A 22,306-nucleotide genomic window follows, 5' to 3' on the forward strand; every position below is an offset into this window, starting at 1 on the left:
AGCTTACACACTCTATTAGGGTACTCTGTGTTGACAAAACCCTCTGGCTGACTCATGTAAACATCCTCAGCCAACTCTCCATTAAGGAAAGCGGTTTTGACATCCATTTGCCATATTTCATAGTCATGAAATGCGGCTATGGCTAACAGAACCCTAATAGACTTAATCTTGGCCACTGGAGAAAAGGTCTCATCATAATCAACTCTCGGAGTTTGTGAGAAACCCTTTGCAACCAGTCGTGCCGTATAAGTGTGTACATTACCATCCATGTCGGTCTTCTTCTTGAAGATCCATTTGCACCCTACAGTCTTACGACCTGGTACATTCTCAACCAAGTTCCAAACTTGATTGTCGTACATGGACTGTATCTCGCTGTCCATTGCCTCTTTCCACTTGGCTGACTCAGGGCCTGCCATGGCTTCCGCGTAACTGTTAGGTTCATCCAGACCTATCAGCGTCTCATCACTGATAAGTGTATCACCTTCCGCAGTAATATGGAATCCATAGTAATGCTCAGGTGCATTCCTAACCCTTGTGGAACGCCTCAGAGGTACAGACTTGTCAATTGGCTCAACAGAAGTTTCCTTCTCAAGTTGAGTGCTAGGGTTTGAAGTTCCTTCACCACTTGACTCTTGAATTTCTTCAAGGTCAACTTGCCTCCCACTGTCTCCTTGGCTTATGAACTCTCTCTCTCTCGAAAGAACGCCCTCCTAGCTACAAAGACCACATTCTCACTAGGTCTGTAGAAGATGTAACCAAAGGATTTCTGTGGGTAGCCGATGAAAATACACCTCTCACTTTGAGGTTCGAGCTTATCATGAGTCTCGCGTATCACGAAAGCCTCGCAACCCCAAATCTTAATGTGGTCTAGTTTGGGTACTTTACCAGTCCACATCTCATGAGGAGTTTTGGCAACTTTCTTTGTGGGAACTAGATTAAGGATATGGGCGGCAGTCTCTAAGGCATACCCCCAAAATGAGATTGGTAGCGAAGCTCGACTCATCATGGAACGAACCATATCCAACAAGGTTCGATTACGCCTCTCAGCTACACCATTCAACTGCGGTGTCTTGGGAGGTGTTAATTGTGAGACAATCCCACATTCCCTAAGATAGTCGAGGAACTCGGAACTAAGATACTCACCACCTCGATCGGATCAAAGCATCTTAATGTTCCTGCCCAATTGATTCTCGACTTCCTGTTTAAACTCTTTAAACCTCTCAAAAGTCTCTGACTTATGCTTGATTAAGTAGACATATCCATATCTACTGTAATCATCAGCAAAAGTCAAATAATAACGATTAGCATCCCTTGTGGCATGTTTGAAGGGCCCACACACATCCGTGTGTATAAGATCCAACAAACCTTCATCCCTCTCACAAGAACCTGTGAAGGGTGACTTTGTCATTTTTCCAAGTAAGCATGATTCGCAATTATCATCTGACTTTAGGTCAAATGACTCCAATACTCCATCCTTTTGGAGTTGGCCTATGCGTTTCTTGCTTATATGTCCAAGACGACAATGCCATAATGATGCTTTATCCAAGTTATTATCATTAACAGAATCAATACACAATACATTATTTCCTAAGTTATCAACCACAGATACAGTTTCATACACACCATCACAAGGTAATGCTTTAAAATAAAGAACATTATTAAAGAAAGCATTAATCGAACCAACTTCATTATCAAATGAAAAGGTGAAACCTTGTTTATACAATGCATGAAAGGAAATAATATTTCTTGCCATTTCTGGCGAATAACAACATTTATTCAAATCTAAACTAAACCCACTACTTAGCGATAAAGTATAAACTCCAATCTTGGTGACAGGTAAAGCTTTCCTATTCCCCATGATTAAGTTTATTCTTCCATGCTCCACATTCTCACTTCTTCTTAGTCCCTGCAAATCAGAACAGATATGAATACCACAACCGGTATCAAGGACCCAAGAGTTAGAATGGGGTGAGTTATTAGATAAGATAGTGTAAATACCTGCATGGTTGGGTTTAACTTTCCCATCCTTCACATCTTGCTGGTACTTTGGGCAGTTCCGCTTCCAATGTGACTTTTCATGGCAATAGAAGCATTCGGCCTCTTTAGGGTCAGAAGAAGGAGTGACAAAACCTTTCTTGGTTCCACTTGAAGAAGAGCCATCAAGGGTCCTAGCCTTGGTACCCTTCGAAGAGATCTTCCTCTTCTTCCCTCTACCTTTCCCGATTGCCAAAACCGGGGCGGAGTTTGGAGTAGGAGTGTTAACAACCGACTTACCCTTAAGACCTGTTTCTGCGGTCTTGAGGAGTCCCTGAAGTTTGCTGAGTGTGACCTCTTCCTTATTCATGTGATATGTCATGTGGAATTGATCATAGCACGATGGTAAGGAGTGCAAAATGATATCTATTGCAAGCTCCTCAGGGAAGTTCACATTAAGCTTCAGCAACCGATCCACATACCTTTGCATTTTTCTGCATGTAGCTCGTGACGGATTCCCCGTCCTTCATCATGGTTGATATGATAGAGAATATGATTTCATACCTCTCTTGTCGTGCACTTTGATGGTAATCTTTCCATCAGATCTTGGTGCATTTCAAAAGGGTAGAAGTCCTCATAGGACTTTTGGAGTTCCGCTGTCATGGTGGCCAACATGATGCATGCCACTTTTGTAGCATCCCTTTCATGTGCCCGGAAGTCAGCGATCTCCTGGGGAGTTGCAGTGGTCTCATCAATCTCCTTAAGCTCCTTGTCAAGGACATATTCTTTGTCCTCGTAGCGGGTAATCATCCTGATGTTTCTGATCCATTCATTGAAGTTGGATCCATCAAAAGTGACTTTCCCACACAAGTTCATAAGGGTAAAGGAGCCATTAGGATTAGAGCCAGAAGCAGCATTGTTTGAAGACATCTGAAAGAAGAGAACAAGATTAGTTTAGATATTAAGAGAGTCCTTAATAAAACACCCAAATGTAATATTAAGGCTAGGATCCAATCACAATATATTATAACTTAGAAGAGGTATGCCGTAATCCAAGCTATAACATATTTGAAAGGTAGGTGAATGACGATTCACCAATTTCCACCATGAAAAACGAAATATAAATATTAGGTTTTTAATTGGTTCTTAGAAATTCCTAGATTCTTTTGAGATTCAATGAACTTTTCAAAGGCATGTTTCAATCTCGAGTGTGCCCTCCAAGTTTTGTGACTGGGATACCGAGGATCACAAAACGAGGTGTGAAGTAACCATGCAAATCACTTGGTACCCTTAAGGTTTATCACTCAATCGATGTGCCGGTAAACCACACACGCTCCACCGATGCTATGGTAAACCTTAAGTCACCCTTTACCTACCTTGTTAAGTCCAAGTTAGTGTGCTGGTTAACCACACACGCTCCACCAACGACTTAAACAAAGTGTAAAGTGTAATTTCATGGATTAGAACCTTATTCACATTTTCCTAAAGTAACTAAGATTGGGAATTTAATAAAAGCATTTAGTTACTTTATAATATTCATCATACTTTTAATGAGAATTTGTAAGTCCTTGTCTTACTCGTTCGGCTAACGACCCTCCACCGATCAAGGAAGCGGTGGGTGAGAGTGGACCCATTAAGTTGCCATTTTATAGGCAACAACCTTATACCCCCCTTAGAGACCGGCTTCGTGAATGAGTCGTACTAGCGGTAAGACGACTTGACGTTATACATATATATATTAGTAACTTATAATATTATAAAGTATAAGGGTTGAATTTTAACTTTTAAAATTCTAAGGGTTGGAACTAAAGTTTTAATCAAGACTTTACATGTTCCAAAACTTGAGGGCAAGTTTTGTAAACTTCCAAAACTTTTCATTTCTTATAACTTATGAATTAATTGAGTAATAAAAATGAAGACTCTTCATTTTTATAACTCTTGTGTTCTTTTAATGGCTTTAATAAAAGTGAGACTTTTGGTTTTCCATAACTTGAGGACAAGTTATGGACTCCATTAAAACACATTATGATCATGAATTAAACTACCATGAAGGTTACAAACAATTCCTATGATCATCTAATCTTCATAAGTTCAAGAACATGAATATGAACACTTTCAAGAATCAAAAATTACACTTAAAAAAAAACTTGTAATTTTAATAATTGTCATTGTAAATGGATTAGCATAAACATTACACCATCTAAAACAAGCTTTAAAACATCAAAACAGTTTAGGGTAATGTTTCTAGTCCATTTCCAGCAACAAATGTGCAAACTTTCATACGAGCAGAAAACAGAAAAACGATTTTTTTTCAAGCTGTTTGCACAAAAAAAAAAACAACAAACGAACCTAGGCTCTGATACCACTGATGGGTTTTGAGCATTCTAACACTTCCTAAGTGTACATGCAACCCTAATAACCTTGGATCTATGTTTGTCTAATAATCATGCAAAGTTGAATTCCAAGGTTATATTCCTATCTAGCATACATGGGGAACATTTTTAACTTGAATGAAAGATAGAATAACTTACCTTGTTGTTGATTATGAACCTTGAAACCTTATGAGCCTAGCACCCCAAGTGTGATGCCTCAAATGCTTCACACAACACCAAATGCAAATGAGTAAACTTTGAGAGAATCTTACACTTGCAAAATCGGCTCTAGCCCTCTTGTTTCTTAGTGTAGCCTATTTTGGTGGAGAATGGGTTTCTTATATAGTGTTGACACATCTAGGGTTACACCATGTAAACCCTAATGTGTCATGACTCTTCATTTCCATGACCCATGGGTTTGTAACTCCCATGGAGCGTCCATGGAGCATCCTATGGGTGGAACCCAACTTGATAATCCATGGAGCTTCTTAGCCCACTATATAAGATATGAAAGATTTACATAATCTACCCATATATTTAGTTAGTTATCTTTTGATCACTTAATTAATTCTAAATTAATTCTTGATCAAACTAATTAAATAATATTATTAATATATTAGAACTTATAATATATTAATAAACCATAAGTGTTATTTCTCTCATTTTAGTTTATCCAATTGCATGGTGCCATGCAACCCAAATGGACCATGCGGGTCGGGTCAAGTACATACCAGAAATAGTTATGGACTTACACACCTTATCCAACAGGGGCACATCTCGAGGGATTGTCCGAAAATGAAGGAGGCAGCAAAACCCAACATTCCACCAAAGCCGAAGGCGAGAGCCTTTCAGATGACACTGGAAGCTGCTAAAGAAGAAGCCGATGTCGCTTCAGGTACCTTTCTCGTAAACGAATTGCCTGCCCAAATTTTATTTGATTCTAGAGCCAACTACTCCTTTATTTCGTATAAATTTGGTAGAAAACTAGCTTTGCCTGTCGATAGACTAGATAATGCTTTATTAGTCGAAGTTGCTAGTGGAAAGTTTGTACCTGTTAGCCATCGTATGAAAAACATCTTAATCGACTTGAATAGGAATAAGTTCCATGAGGAATTATTGCCTATCGAACTAAATGGTTTCGACATCGTGCTGGGAATGGATTGGCTTAGCGCCAATGATGCTGACATATTGTGCCGACAGAAGATAGTAAAAGTAAACCCGCCAGGGAAAGAGTCGTTTATGGTGTACGGGGACAAACGCAGGGTAAATTCTGTAATCATTTCTCTAATGAAAGCCAGAAAGTGTTTGGCCAAAGGATGTACATCATATTTGGCATTCGTGATTGACGCAAAGAAGGAGAAAAAGGAGATGAAGAGCATTCCTGTCGTGTGTGAGTATCAAGAAGTTTTTCCCAAAGATCTTCATGGATTACCTCCTGATCGACAAGTAGAATTCCATATTGACTTGTTACCAGGAACCACACCGATAGCAAAATCACCGTACCGATTAGCACCAACTGAGATGAAAGAGCTTATGGCACAACTTCAGGAGTTATTGGACAAAGGTTTCATTAGACCTAGTTCCTCACCCTGGGGAGCCCCGGTGCTATTTGTAAAGAAAAAGGACGGGAGTATGAGAATGTGCATTGACTACAGAGAGCTGAATAAGGCAACGATAAAGAATAGATATCCGTTGCCGAGGATTGACGACCTGTTCGATCAACTGCAAGGTTCAAGTTATTTTTCAAAGATCGACCTAAGGTCAGGATATCATCAGCTGAAGGTCAGAGAGCGGGATATCGAGAAGACTGCATTCAGAACGCGATATGGACACTACGAGTTTTTGGTTATGTCGTTTGGACTAACCAATGCTCCAGCAGCATTCATGGATTTAATGAATAGAGTTTGTAATCCGTTCCTTGCTAAATCTGTGATAGTGTTCATAGATGACATTCTGGTTTATTCGAAAAGTCAAGAGGAGCATGGCAGACACTTGCGCGAAGTGTTAGAAGTCTTGAAGAAGGAGAAGATGTATGCTAAGTTCTCCAAATGTGATTTTTGGATCTGAGAAGTCCAATTCTTGGATCACGTGGTCAACCAAGAAGGAATAATGGTTAATCCAGCAAAGATCGAAGCTGTGATGAAGTGGGAACAACCAAAAAGTCCCACGGAGGTCCGAAGCTTTTTGGGATTAGCCGGATATTACCGAAGGTTTATCCAAGGCTTTTCTTCGATCGCTACTCCATTAACAGCTTTGACTCACAAAGGAGCTACTTATGCTTGGAGTGATAAACACAAAGAGGCATTTGAGTTGCTAAAGAAGAAACTATGTGAAGCACCGATTCTTTCTCTACCCGATGGAGTTGAAGACTTCGCTGTCTATAGCGATGCGTCTGGTGTTGGTTTGGGTTGTGTCTCGACAGCTGAAAGACCATGAAAAGAACTACCCCACTCATGATTTGGAGTTGGCAGCGGTAGTATTTGCTCTGAAAATATGGAGGCATTACCTCTATGGCTCGAAGTGCAAACTTTTCACTGATCATAAGAGTCTCCAATATCTCTTTAATCAGAAAGAATTGAATATGAGGCAAAGACGCTGGCTAGAATTACTTAAGGACTACGACTGCGAGATACTTTACCACCCCGGTAAAGCCAATGTTGTTGCTGATGCTCTCAGTCAGAAAGTCAATCTTGAAAGAAAAAGGACAAGAGCGTTGAGAATAGAAGTTGTCTCGACAATTGTGGAGAGCATAAAGAAAGCTCAAGAAGAAGCTTTTAAAAAGAATGACCGAAATGAGGAACGTTTGGGCAAAACATTAGTGTTCGGTACAAACGGTCATGGACTGAAGATATTCCAAGATCGTATTTGGGTACCTAAGTCAGGAGGAATAAGAGATCTTCTGACGGAAGAAGCTCACAAAACCATGTACTCAATTCATCCTGGCAGCACTAAAATGTATAGGGACCTAAAACCCTATTACTGGTGGCCGACGATGAAGCTCGACATTGCGAAGTATGTGGCGGAGTGTGTGACCTGTGCAAGAGTCAAGGCACAACATCAGAAACCATACGGGAGTTTAGAACCTTTACCTGTGCCTATGGGTAAGTGGGAAGACATCACAATGGATTTTGTCACTAAACTGCCCAGAACGAAGAATGGTCACGACATGATTTGGGTGGTCGTTGATCGATTCACTAAGAGTGCGCATTTCATAGCAGCCAATGAGAAATGGTCTATGGATAAGCTTGCGAATTCTTACGTAAAGGAAATTGTGAGGCTTCACGGTGTTCCGTTAACGATTGTATCAGATCGTGACAGCCGTTTCACCTCAAGGTTTTGGAGAAGTCTACAAGAGGAATTGGGTACCAAGTTGTGTTTGAGTACAGCTTACCATCCACAGACTGATGGTCAGAGCGAGCGAACGATACAAACGCTTGAAGATATGCTGAGAGCATGTACCCTGGAATTCCAAGGTAACTGGGATGAACATTTACCTTTGGTAAAATTTTCCTACAATAATAGTTTCCACTCGAGCATAAAGATGGCACCTTATCAAGCTTTGTACGGACAAAAGTGTCGTACGCCGTCTTGTTGGCTTGAGGCTGGGGAAAAGCAGTTTATGGGACCTGAGATAGTCCATCAGACTGCTGAAAAGTTGAAAATAATTAAGGAGAGAATGTTTGCAGCTCAGGATCGTCAAAAGAGCTATGCTGACAAGAAAAGACGACCGATGACTTTTGAAGTTGGAGATTCGGTTTTGCTTAAAGTCTCACCATGGAAGGGACTTATAAGATTTGGTAAAAGGGGAAAATTAAGTCCCAGATTCATTGGACCGTTTAAAGTTCTTCAAAGGATTGGGAACCAAGCTTACAAGCTCGAATTGCCCGAAGAACTGAATGGAATTCATAACACTTTCCATGTGTGTTACTTAAGGAAGTTCACGGGAGAAGTTCCCGATATAATTCCAATTTCTGAGTTAATAATTGATGAGAACAAAAGGTTAATTGAAGAACCGGAGGCAATCGTTGACCGAAAGACTAAGAAGTTACGACGCAAGATGGTCGAATTAGTGCTTGTTCGTTGGAAACATGCGAATGGGCCAAATCTCACCTGGGAAACGGAGAGTGACATGATGAGTCGCTATCCGCATTTGTTCGTTGATGTGTGATTCCGGGGACGGAATCATTCTAAGGTGGGGAGAATTGTAACGCCCGTGTTTCTGGGCTAGGCATTAATGTTGTTGTAATAGTCTAGGTTAACCTTTGTAACTCATTTGAAATAATAAGAATGTGTTATTTGAGTATTATGTGTTTTATGCTTAATTATGTGGCTTAATTGAATTAAGAATAAAAAAAATAAGCGTAAAAATAAAATGTTAGATAAAATCGATATTGATTCATGAAGGCGTAGGGATCGTGACGAGGTTTCCGAATATATAAAGAATGCTGAAATCCGAGTTATAACGAAGAAGTTACGACCTGTCGAAGTTTCGCGACAGAACCGACACGACACTGAATGACGTAAAATATGAATTTAAGATAGAGCAATATCTAGGCTTAGTTATCTAAACGAAAGTTGTAGAATACGTTAAACCGAGAGCGTGCATAAAAAGAACGTCTAAATCTAACTTCGTATGACGAAGTTATGATTTTTCTAAGATTCGACTTAGCAGTATGCAGCCCGAAATCTCGAAATTGAGATCGAGTGATAATTGGCCAAAACAATCTAAACGAGAATCGAAGATCTCGTCGTTAGTAGTCCAACGGTAAAAAGACAGACGAAAACGGACGTCGGATGAAGAAGTTATGATTTTATAACGAAGTTTTCCTGTCCCGGCCTACTAAAAATAATATAATAAAAATAAAGTCAAAATTAGCCGACGGAGTGTAAATGAAAGTTGTAGAGCATAGTCTCACCTACGCGTGGATATAAAGAACGCCGAAAATGGAGCTTGTATACGAAAGTTATGAATTTTTGAAGATCGTGGCACGCATACCAAAGCTTATCCGAAGAGTACGCCCAGCGTACTGCTTGTAGAGGGAGTACGCCCAGCGTACTCCGAAATTACGCCCAGCGTAAATCGAGTTTCAGCACCCTATAAATAAAATGCGAGGGCAGCCGATTCCTTTGCTCATTTTCTCTTCTCTCTCTCTCCCATTTTGCATCGATTTTCGTGCAAGGGATACCCCGATGCCCCGGTATCATTCCCGAGCCCCGAAGCAAGTCCCGAAGCCCCGAGGATCCCGAGAAGTAAAGTTTCCGAGCCGAAACTCTGCCCGCGAAAGGCCCGGTTTTCAAGGAAAACATCCCGGTTCTATCGGAAAAGTTTATTTTAAGAGACGAGGTGCTGTCTGATCATCGTGTTATCAAGTGAGTGTGTATTTGTTTTCTTCTAACACATAGATATGAAGTATTATTTATAAAATACATGCTATGTGTTTATATATTAATTGATTATTTGAACTAGTTGTTGAATGGATGTTTTGTATAGGTTTTAAGTTGTATATAAATGTATATATTTTATCTACTAATATGTTGGGTAGAATATGGGTAGACAGTTGGTGTGTGATGAAATAAAATGATGAGAGGCCTCGATGTCGTTGGTGATCTAGTCATCTAGCGTAGTATGGATGACGACCATGGACTTATTCTAGACTGTCCAGTGGAACACTAGTAGGCTCATAACCTGTAGGTGTTGTGAACCATGTGTTCACCGGTGTACTCTATCCCCCTCATGGTTGCCTTTAGGACATCTATTGCTAAGGAAGCCCCTTTGCAGTAATGTCCGTCCCGATGAAAATCCTATATTAGGTCCCTTGTAATAGTTGTTGTTTTAGGGACATAAAGTGAGGATAACGGGAATGGGTAATCGGGTTATTGTTGGTTGATGAAATTAAATATAATTATTTATTGTGGGTTGAAAACCCTATATGCTCACCAGGCTCCCAAGCCTGACCCACTCAGTTTCTTTGTATTACAGGTAGTGGCGCAAGGGCATAAGTTGGATGACATTGTCAAGATATTTTTGGATTATAGACCTGTTGTTATATGTAATTGTTGCAAGGTCTATTTTGTATTGTTTATGCTTTTGGTCTGTATCGGAACATGACATCCCAAGATTTTGTTATATAATGAAAAATACATTTCTTTATGAAATGCTTTGATAAATTCTTATCATATTTGTTTTGGGAACAAATTCCGCAATTCTTTTAATCAAAGGATTACTCTAATTTTATTTAAAAGCATAAATGAAACCTGTCTTTTCTGGCCGTGATTTTGGGGATGTCACACATTGACCTACATACCCGACTCATTTGATCCATGAACGTTGCAGGTGCGTTGGTAAGCCCAAACGGCATCACCACGAACTCGTAATGACCATAACGAGCCCGAAACGCTGTCTTCTCCACGTCTTCCTCCCAGATTCTCATCTAATGGTAACCCGACCTCAGATCAATCTTGGAGAATCAAGCTGCACCCTGCAACTGATCGAAGAGGTCATCAATCCTAGGGAGTGGGTAACGATTCTTCACTATTAGTTTGTCAAACTCTCGGTAATCTATGAACATACGATGCGACCAATGCTTCTTCTCTACAAACAGAATCGATGCTCCCCGGGTCAAACTACTCGATCTGATAAACTGCTTGCCCAACAGCTCCAGAAGTTGAGAGGACAACTCCACCTCCCTCGCGGGAGGTACACCGGGTAAATCCTCCGAAAATACATCTGGAAACTCCCTGACCACTGGCACATTTGAAACCGAAACTCTCCCCTCCTCCTGAGTGTCAACCATATATTTGAGATAACCTAAACACCCATGCTGAAGATACTATCGATCCCTGGCAGCGGAACAAAAGGCCGAACCAACCATGGTACTCTCGCCATAAATAGTAAGTTCTCCTCTACTTGGAGTTCAAACTATTATCGGCTGTCTCTCGAAGTCAATCATGGTGCCAAATCTACTCAACCAGTCCATCCCCACAATCATGTGCACATCCCCCATAGGGATGGGAATCAATTCAATCGTGTAATACACCCCCAAATATCTCCAAAGTATAATCCCGAAAAACATTCGAAGCTGCAACCCCGTGTTTATTGGCAATAGAGACTCGTAACAGAAACTCCAGCTCCCCAACAGTCATGGAAAAATCTCTACTAAAGGACTGGGATACAAAAGACCGACTCGCGCCAGAGTCAAAAAAACACAAGAGCAGGCAACGGATTTACTAAGAATGTACCTATTAGAGATACAAGCATAAGCATACATGAAATAACTGAACATGAAATAACTGAATACATGTCAAAAACAACGGCAGGAGCCGCCCTGGCCTCCTCTATTGTGAGCTGAAAAGCACGGCCCTTAGCCTTCGGGACCTCAACTCTCCCCTGGCATCCATCCGTAATCCTCAAAGTATCCGGTGTTGGATCATGTACTGCTCTCGCAAAGAGCAAGGGACATTTGGCCTTCACATGGCCAACCTGATCAGAATGGTAGAAATTCTTGATGCTCGGCAATGTGGCCTATGATGATAATCCCTAGAAATATGGCCCTCCCTGCCACATTTGTGGCATTCGGTCGATGATCGACATGTCCCCTTATGCATCTTCCCGCACTTGCCACAAGTGTGACCCCTATAACCTCCAGATCCCGAATCGGCATGCTTGAACTGCTTTGCTGCCAACTGAGTATGACTTGGAGCCTACCTCCTCTCTCTCGTTTGGGTCTCAATCTCAATATCTCTCTCCGAAAGAAGTACTGCAGCTCACAGAGAACTATAACTATGGGTCGATACGAAATCACGGATCTCCTTCTTGAGCATGCTCAAGTAATGGTACATCTGAACCTACTCCGAAGAGGCGTACTTGGGGCATAACAGGGCTCTCTCTATAAGCATCTTGGTGACCTATGTCACCGACTCTATCGTCTGCTTCAGCGACAAATACTCTTGGGCTAACATCTCCTTCTACACCAGTGCAACATACTCAGTACAAAACATCTCTATTGAACATCTCTACAAAACATCTCTGTAAAGTGCTCCCATGTCACTGCGACCTTCTAGAATAAGCACCAGTCACCAGCTTCCACCAGTCCTTCGCCCCCAAACGAAGAAGGTTCAAGGTAAACTTGATCTTCTGAAACTCTAGAAACGAACAAGTGAAGAAACAACCCTCCACGTCAGATAACCACCTCAAGGAAACAATCGGGTCCTTGACCCGGACGAACTCCGAGGGCTTTGTGTTGCAGAAGTCCCAACAACAGCTGTAGTGCTTACGGCAGCATAGCGCTCGTCAAACATCTCGATCATGTCGGTCATAATAGACCCAAATACCTCTGAGATCACCTCCCTAATATCCATGCTCGCCTGGGTGGTAATCATCTCACCAATCTCATCATCAGAAAAATGTGGCCTGTTTGGGCCGCCATTGTAACACCACAAATTACGGCTAGTCAATTTGACTATTATAAGCGTTAAAATTGACTTTTATAGAGGATTATTTAAGATAAATAATCTTAGCCAAAGTTATAGTATATGTGACGAGGATTTCGTACATATAAAAGCCCAAATCCGAATTCGAGTGAAGAAGTTACGATCTTCCGAAGTTTCGTGTTCGAACCGTTTGTCGTAAATAATGAATCGGAGATAGCTTGCTTTTTAGCCCAAGTGATCTAAACGAAAGTTGTTGTAGTCATTAAACCGAGAGCATGCATATAGAGAACGTCTAAATCTGACTTAGTAAGAGGAAGTTAGGATTTTTATAAAGTTTCAGCGGAGTAGTATACGGCTCAGAAACTAAAGTAGCGATCATTTTTTTGTTAGGAAAAACAATCTAAACGAGAGTTGAAGAACTCGTCCTCATGATTACGTCGATATAAAGACCGTCGAGAAAACATATCATATGAGAGAGTTATGAATTTTTAACGGATTTTAATAGTCTAAGCCTATTAAAAATATAGCTTTAAACATATAGTCAAAACTAGACGACAGAGTCTAAATGAAAGTTGTAGATATTGTCGATAGCTACGCGTGGATATAAAATCCATCAAAAACGGAGCTCGTATGAAGAATAAATAAACTTTCTTGGGAACATAAATTCTTCGTGTGCGCCCACGTGCAATGACAAAGTGTGTCACGCACACTGGCGCTCCACCCAGAATACGACACGTGGCACCACGTACAAATCGACATGTAATCACTTCCGACCAAATACGAAGGGCGTAGGGGAACAGGTGTGTGGCATGCAATCATAATTCAATTATAAATAGAAGTTAACATTTAGTTCATTCCCACACCCTTCAAACATTTCTCTCTTTATTTCTATCAATTCTAAGCCCTTTCCCCATTAAGTTTTTAGTCGGCGAAGCCCTGCGGTGTCTGATAGCTTTAAAAATAAAGTCAAAACTAGCCGACAAAGTCTTAATGAAGGTTGTATATATCGTCAATACCTACGCATGGATATAAAACCCATTAAAAACAGAGCCCGTATGAAGAATATATGAACTTTCTTGGGAACATAAATTCTTCGTGTTCACCCACACGCAACGACAAAGTGTTTCACACGCACTGACACTCCACCTAGAATACGACATGTGGCACCATGTACAAATTGACACGTCATAACTTCTGAACAAATGCGCAGCATGTAGGGGACCAGGTGCATGGCATGTAATCCTAATTCAATTATAAATAGGAGTTGAAATTCAGTTTGTTCCCACACCCTTCAAATGTTTTTCTCTCAATTTCTCTCAATTCTAATCCCTTTCCCCATAAAGTTTTTAGTCAGTGAAGCCCTGCGGTGTCCGATAGCCAGCAATAAGGAGCTCTCGAGTCAGAGTTCTGCTCGCTTAATTCCCAGTTTTCATCAGTACACTCTGTAAATTAAGTTACACTTATTTTATTCAAGTATAACTTTTAATTATAGTCATAGACTTTATTATGAACCTATAGTTAAGATTTATCAGACATTCCAAGTCATTATATTGATTGATCTACTTACAGGAATGATGTCTAGGCTGGATTTAGTGAGGTGTTTAAAGTGGGATTTCCAAACAGTATACTTTCTATACCAAACTAACTTGATGTAGACATTGGGATTAGTGAGGAATCTAGACTATCATTAGTCTCGAGGAATATTAAGCTAAGACTTAGTGACATTCGTAACTCGATCACGTCAGAAGAAAAGTCAAGGAGTTTGGTGGAGCGCTGCCGAATTCTCTAATCATTCACCAAAGTCAAGTTAGTGCATAGTTACCTTCAGCTTACACATATATATCATGTGTTTAATTTGCTTGAATGCTATATGTGCTTATTATTTGAGTTCATGATATCTGTGTTATATGAGATGACGATCTTTCCTAAAAAAATTTGTATATGTATTTTACCGTACTCATAATATATGGGGTACGACGGGTAGAAAGAGATAAGAGAAATAAGATAATAGTTAGAGACTATAAGAAAATAGATAATGGTAAGAAACCATACCAGAGGTAGAATAATGGTGAGAAATCATACAAGGGATAGAATAGTAGTGAGAGACCATACTAGAGGTAGGGCAAGAGACGAGGCCCAACAGAGACCAGTCATTAAGTAGAGTATTAATGACAACCACCGGACTATTCATGACCGTCCCGTGGAACACTGGCAACAATGGATTTCGTGCCTAAACATGGGCAACAATGGATTTCGTTCCTAAACACCTGCAACTATGGACTTAGTGCCTATTTGATAAATACTGGCATCTATGGACTTAGTGTCTGTTAGAGAAACACTGGAAGCTGTGGACTTAGTGTCTATTAGATAAAAAAACTGACAACGATGGATTTCGTGTCTATTCCTTAGGACAAGCCTTTAGGAAGGAAGATAGAAAACAACCTACTGACAAGTATTATGGAGAAAACCATGAACTAGTACTGTCAGCATAAAAGATCCTTAGGGTAGATCCTTAAGAATAGAGAAGATAATGGGGATAGGTAATTTTGTTAATTGTTTGATAATTAACTATATTATTGTGGGTTGAAAACCCTATGTACTCACCAGGTTTCCCAACATGACCCACTCAGTTTCTTTGTATCACAGGTATCGATATGAAAGTACTGATAGATAATGTAATTGTCTGCTGAGAGATTAAAGGAGATGTAGATCGTTAGTATATTGAGACATTGTACGTCTTCGTTTATGCTTATGTTTCTCGAATCGGTTATGACATCCCAAGTTTTGAAAAGATATCAATGTCAAACATTTCTTCAGAAATGTTTAATGTTAATATTATCTCACATTGAAATAATTTTTTTGGGACCAATTCTGCAACAAAAGAAATACTCTGTTTTAAAATAAGCATAAATGAAAATTTTAAAATGACCGTAAATTTGGCGATGTCACGGCCATCTCCTGATCCAGAACCTCTAGTGATCGGCATATTGAAAAACAAACTGGAATACATCAGAAAAATCACAATTCATTCCATTACATCATTACAGAATTACTAAACCCTCAGGATTCGTGACTTCCTTGATACGCGTATGGGTCCTATACTTCGAGTAGTACGGGCCCATACTACCTTCCACACATACCTGTATTTTTCTCTAGGGTTCGTCACGGACTACCCGACCACAAGGCCCAACATCTAGGATACGCATACATCCTACACATACTCTCCTAAAAGTGGCTAATCCTTCCTCACGTTTTCCCACTACAAACCATACTCACTCATGGAACTTCCATCGACCCTGCAGCCACTCGTGCATGTCAATCATACATAACGTTGGATTTAATAGACATTTGAATACTTGATTCTACCCTAAGCCGACAAACAGAAAAGGAATAATAAATAAGGCTACATCAAACAGTCTCATGCTATAAAATCTTATTTATGTACAACTATGGTGCACACACTAAGCAACCACAGTAATAATGTCAATTCGATCTAGTATAACAAGAAATTCTCCTAGGCTATCAGGCATCATAAATTAGTCAATTCTATCATGCAATTTCTGAAGATCCCTAGCCTACCAACTAACATGCAATTCTATCATATCATCTATACACAAAAATATTGGGTTATGAGCATAACAACAAACCTATGTGTTCATGCAACCCTAATTGCTTTGGATCTAAGTTTTTCGCTAATTGAAAGTGCAAATTGAATACCAAAGCAATAACCCTAGAAACTATCATACAAATCGAAATTAATGTATAAATTAGGGTTAGAAGATTACCTTACTTATTATATAGTAATAACAAGACAATCTTGAAGATCCTTGACTCTTGAAAGCTTAGTGCCGCAAATGTTGCACCTCTAATGGCTCACAAACACCCAATGCAAGAAGATGAGAGGAGAGGCAAGGAAAATCGGCTAGGGTTAGTAATATTATGCTTAGGCCGAAATTCCAAGGGTTTGGGGGAGTTTATATATGGCTAGGTTGCTTAATCTTGAAGTTGGACTTGAATAAGGAAACCCTAGCTCCCATCCAAAACTCTAAGCAACCTATGGACCTCCTTAAGGAAGCCCTTGGACGAAATCTTATAGGGCCTCCTATAAATTTCGTCCACTCCATTCCATGGAGTCCATAAGCCCAGTTTTACAACTATCAATGATTTGCAAAACAGCCCATCCATTATTGATGAGTTCCTTTAATCCCAGATTAATTTCTGATTAATTACTAATTAATAATATGATTTCCAAATAATATATTAATCTTGTAATATATTAATAAAATCATTTTGATTACCAATTTATTATTTCAAATAATAAATTCTACTTTCTCTCCACTAGTTATCCTGTCAAGTTGCAAGAGTGAAGGCAACCCAAAAGGATCATGCTACTATCAAATCAAGTACACACCAATTATAGTTATGGTCTTAAACACCTAATCCAACAAAAACAAGTGTGGGTATCTTGGGGATTACTTTCCTTGGTTATGGCTGATTGTACACATCACATCCTCTATGTTGATTATTTTAGAGATAATTTGAAAATCATTTTGTAGATCCTTAGTTTGAGTTTGGAATCACACGAGTGTTCATCCAGTTCTCTCAAACCAGGGCTCTGATACCAACTTGTAATATCCCAAAAATCATGACAAAATTTTCATTTTTAAAACCAAATCAAAATCCATAAATCATACAAAACATAGATTCCAAAAGTCATAATCATAACCGGAGTATCCCAAAGTCATAGGTCAAATAAATATCGAGAATAATGTGCATAATCACGTCTTCGCCTTGCCCCTATCATCAGATGTACCTGTTGGGTTTTGAGCATTCTAACACTCCTAAGTGTACATGCAACGCTAAATACCTTGGATCTATGTTTTCTCTATTATACATGCAAATATGAACTTTCCAAGGTATTCATCTTAACTAGCATCATAACATTGATTCATATGAATATATCAAGTTAGAATTACATACCTCTTTGATGTAGAATGACTTCATGAAGCTTGAGTGCCTAGTGCCCCAAGTGTGACACCTCAAATGGTTCACACGACACCAAATACACTTGGAATAACTTCAGAGAACATACACACTTCATGAAAATCGGCTAGCCCTTATGTTCATACTCTATTGGCCGATTTTGTCAACAATAAGATGCTTATATAGTTAGTGACAATTAGGGTAAACCCTAATTGTCATGGCTTTCCATTTCCTTGGATCCATGGGTTCAAACATACCATGGAGCATCTTATGGATTTTAGCCCAACTTGACAATCCATGGAGCATTAGCCCACTATACAAGTATGGGTGATTTACACAATCAACCCATATATTTAATTAGTCTTCTTTTGATCACTTAATTAATTCTAGATTAATTCTTGATCAATACTAATTAAATAATCTTATTAATATATTATAACTTATAATATATTAACAAAACTTTAGTGTTATTTCTCTCATTATAGTCTATCCAAATGCATGATGCCATGCAACCCAAATGGACCATGTCGGGTCGGGTCAAGTCTTAGATAGCATGCATGTGTGTCTAAACAATTTCAGAACTATGAAAAGGGATGTCGTGATCATAGTTTCAATTTTTTAGACCTTTTTCCATCTGCTTCAAATCTACTTGGTGGAAGTGTTTCCTCACCATCATTTTCATGAATCGGAGAGAAACCTAATGACCCTTAGATTTTATGGTGTATGTGTTCTTATCCATGTGAATCGTCAAAACCATAGTCACAAGACAAGGATAATGACAAATCCAAACACATATGGACTGAACTCAATCTGGATTTCTTTCCACCTGGCAACTCAAGGGCCTGTCATTGCTTCCAAGTTGTTATGCAACCAATTGAGAACTCTAAGAACTCATATGCAAAGCCAACTTTAACTGGAATGGGCACAGAAATAGAAATATGTCAACACGATAGGTTATAAACCTCACGTCGTGTGCTAGTGTTAAACTACAGGTTTTTATTCTTGATTAGACCTTGAAGCTTTCAGAATCTCTAAGACTCCCACTGTCCTCTTGACATATAAGACTATCTTGCCAAATATTCAAGAGATAGTGCAGCTTCTTTATCAAGACAAACACTTTACACACTTGGCCTAAGTTGGTCTTTGTTTAACCCAAAACATCACAACTTACCAATTTCAAATGTACAAGAGTAGGACACTTTTACTCTTACATTTGACAAGTGTTTTAAACCTTTCTTTAAGATATGTCACTCAAGTTACAATCTTGGAGTATGACTCTAAGAATTGTTTTGGAACGAAGTATGACTAATCTTCCTGATCTAACCATTTCAACAATTCATGACTCCTCTTCTTAGTCATAAGAATGCACTAAGATGACCTTTAGAGGACTAATTGTGATATGATTTCTAAATCATTAAGATGATCACAAACATGATACTAAAGTACTCTCCCATCTTTTCAGATTTGAGAAACTTTTATCTTTCTGCCTAATTTGATTCTTCCCATTCGTTCTGCCATACATTGAGACTTTTCCAATGTTTCAGAATTATACTTAAACTTGTAAGTATAACCATATTTACTAAACTTTAGTAAATCAAATAGTCTTAACGAGCTTTGTGGTGGACATGACCAGTGCACAAGAATGTGTACTAGATCCCTTTAGTCATTCACTTGACTCACACATCCATGTGAACAAGTAATTAGTCTTAATTTTCCAATGCTTGAAAGTTCTCATTCATCATACTATGATTCCAAGTTTCGGTCCAATTGAAACTTGGGCGATGAGGAACTTTCCTGATTTGGTAAATTTAGACACTACCACAAATGAAAGAATCAAATCCATTTTCCAATATTGCTATTATTGGAATCTTATAAGCAACAATATTCCACAAATGCCATTGTAAAGATACTTCAAATAAATAAAATTAAACAATTTTCTTTTATTTTAAAACCTTTGCGGAAAAACTTATCCTTACATTCCACATGGAAACTTGTTGTTATCTATTCCTTAGCAATATATCATAACTTCTTAAGCAACTGCTCAAAATTCTGATGCGATCGAAATCCACCTTCGCGATCAGAATCATCATATACTTCCTTTAAGCTTTCTCTCTATTCTTTGATTCTTAAAAAATCAACATGTGACCCAGTCACATCATGTAATGAGGATCTCAGAATAGAAACTTAACAGAGTTAGATAATGGGCTCTACCTGATGTAGAGTCAAACTTATTGACTTTAACATCCTTAGGTAAATTTGGAAGCTTTGCAATCAACGCCCCTTCCTTTGGCAAAATAAACATATGGACCCTTTGGTAATGGGACTATCTCAGACTTAGCCTTTCTCTTTACCATTTGGTCAACCGGGTTGACTATGGCCAATCCCTTTCCATTGCGAAGAGAATGCTTTTTCTGGATTTCTAGTGTCACCATTGTCATTGTCCATAAAGTTTTGGGAAGTTGATCTTCTAATCAAATTTGCTTTACTATCGTTCCAAATCATTGTTGATTCAGCAGCACCAAGCAAATAGATAAGATCTTTAAGGGTCATGTCATAGTCTGTTTCATAGAAGTCCCAAAGGAACTCACTATGTGACTTAGAAAGTGATTGAACATCCAACTTTCTCAAGACTTTGACACCCAACTCTCCCGGCTTGTCAATATGTGACTTCATCTCCAAGATGTGATCACACATAGACATTGTTTGCCAATAGGGCTTGAGTGACCTTAAACTTGTGGGTTAGGGAGAATAATTGGAGGAGGTGGAGGAAGTGAAGTTCCAAGAGATTTGGGAAGATCATAGATGTCTGAACTAGACATCTTTCGGGAGATATTCAAGATAGTTGATTTAAAGTCCTTAATATAACACCCAATATGAGATATTAAGGCTAGGACCCAACACAATACTTTTATAACTTGGAAGAGGTATGCCGTAATTCAAGCTATAAAATATTTGAAGGTAGGCGAATGACGATTCACAAATTTCCACCATGAAAACGAAATAATTTAATTAGGTTTTACTTGGATTTGAAACTCCTGGATCTTTTGAGATTCATTGAACTTTTCAATGGCATGTTTCAATCTCGAGTGTGCCCTTCAGGTTTTGTGACTGGGATGCCGAGGATCACAAAACAAGGTGTGAAGTAACCATGCAAATTACTTGGTACCCTTAATATTTACCCCTTAATCGATGTGCCGGTTAACCACACGCGCTCCACCGATACTATGATAAATATTAAGTTACCCTTTGCCTACCTTGTTAAATCAAGCTAGTGTGCCGGTTAACCACACACGCTCCACTAACGACTTAAGCAAAGTGCAAAGTGTAATTTCATGGGTTAGCACCAAATTCACATTTTCCTAAGTAACTAAGATTGGGTATTAATAAGAGTTTAGTTACTTAGTATTTATCATTAATACTTTTAATGAAAGGAGAATTATAGTCATTGTCCTACCCGTTCGGCTAACGACCCTCCACCAGTCAAGGAAGCGGTGGGTGAGAGTGGACACCCATTAAACTGCCATTTTATAGGCAGTAACCTTATACCCCCCTTATAGACCGGCTTCGTGAATGAGGCCTACTAACGGTAAGACTGACTTTTACTCTTATACATATATATATAAATATTAAACCTATAATATTATAATAGTATAAGGGTTGAATTTTAAACTATTAAAATTCTAAGGGTTTAACTTGGAACTAAAGTATTCATGGGGGGAAACTTTACAAATTCCAAAACTTGAGGGCAAGTTTTGAAAATATTCAAAACCATTTAGTTCCATAACTTATGTGTTTAAAGTAGTTTTAATTAAAACTCTTCAAGTTCCATAACTTGAGGACAAGTTATGGAAGACTTTAAACTATTAAAGAATGTAACTCTTCTTCTTTTGTAACTTATGGAACTAATTAAGGTTACACATCTTTATTATTTAATGAAGTGACTCTTCAACCTCCATAACTTGAGGACAAGTTATGGAGTCATAAAACCATTTAATGAGGACAAGACTCTTCATTTTGTAACCTTTGCCAACTTTTATGAGTTTTAAGAAACTTTAATGTGACTTTTCATGTAACTTGAGGACAAGTTACACAAACACATTTTAGAATCCACTCTTAGATTAAAATGGATCAAAGACACATAATCAATCAACCTTTTCTATTAATCTAAGCAACTCATATGAACAAGATAATTGGAATCAAACTTTTTCATGTAATTAGCATAACACTTAAACTAATACAAAACATGAATCTATTGACAATTATTTGAAATTGGATTAGTATGAACATTACCACATAAAAAATAAGTTTATAAGTCCAAAAACAGCTTAGGGTAATGTTCCTAGTCCAATTCCAGCCAAAACAGTCGAATATATGTTGTCTGGGGGACCAACTCGTCGACTGCATGAACCAACTCGGTGAGTTGGATGCATTTTGCCTTGGACTCATCGAGTCCCTTCATGGACTCGGCGAGTCTGCTGTTCAGACAGCAACAAAATTCGATTTTTCAGCCATTTTTGCAAGTATAACAAGAAAACAAGCCTAAGCTC

Source organism: Lactuca virosa, chromosome 6 (assembly GCF_052849685.1).
Source record: "Lactuca virosa cultivar CGN04683 chromosome 6, Lactuca_virosa_CGN04683_v6, whole genome shotgun sequence".
NCBI classification, from domain to species: domain Eukaryota; kingdom Viridiplantae; phylum Streptophyta; class Magnoliopsida; order Asterales; family Asteraceae; genus Lactuca; species Lactuca virosa.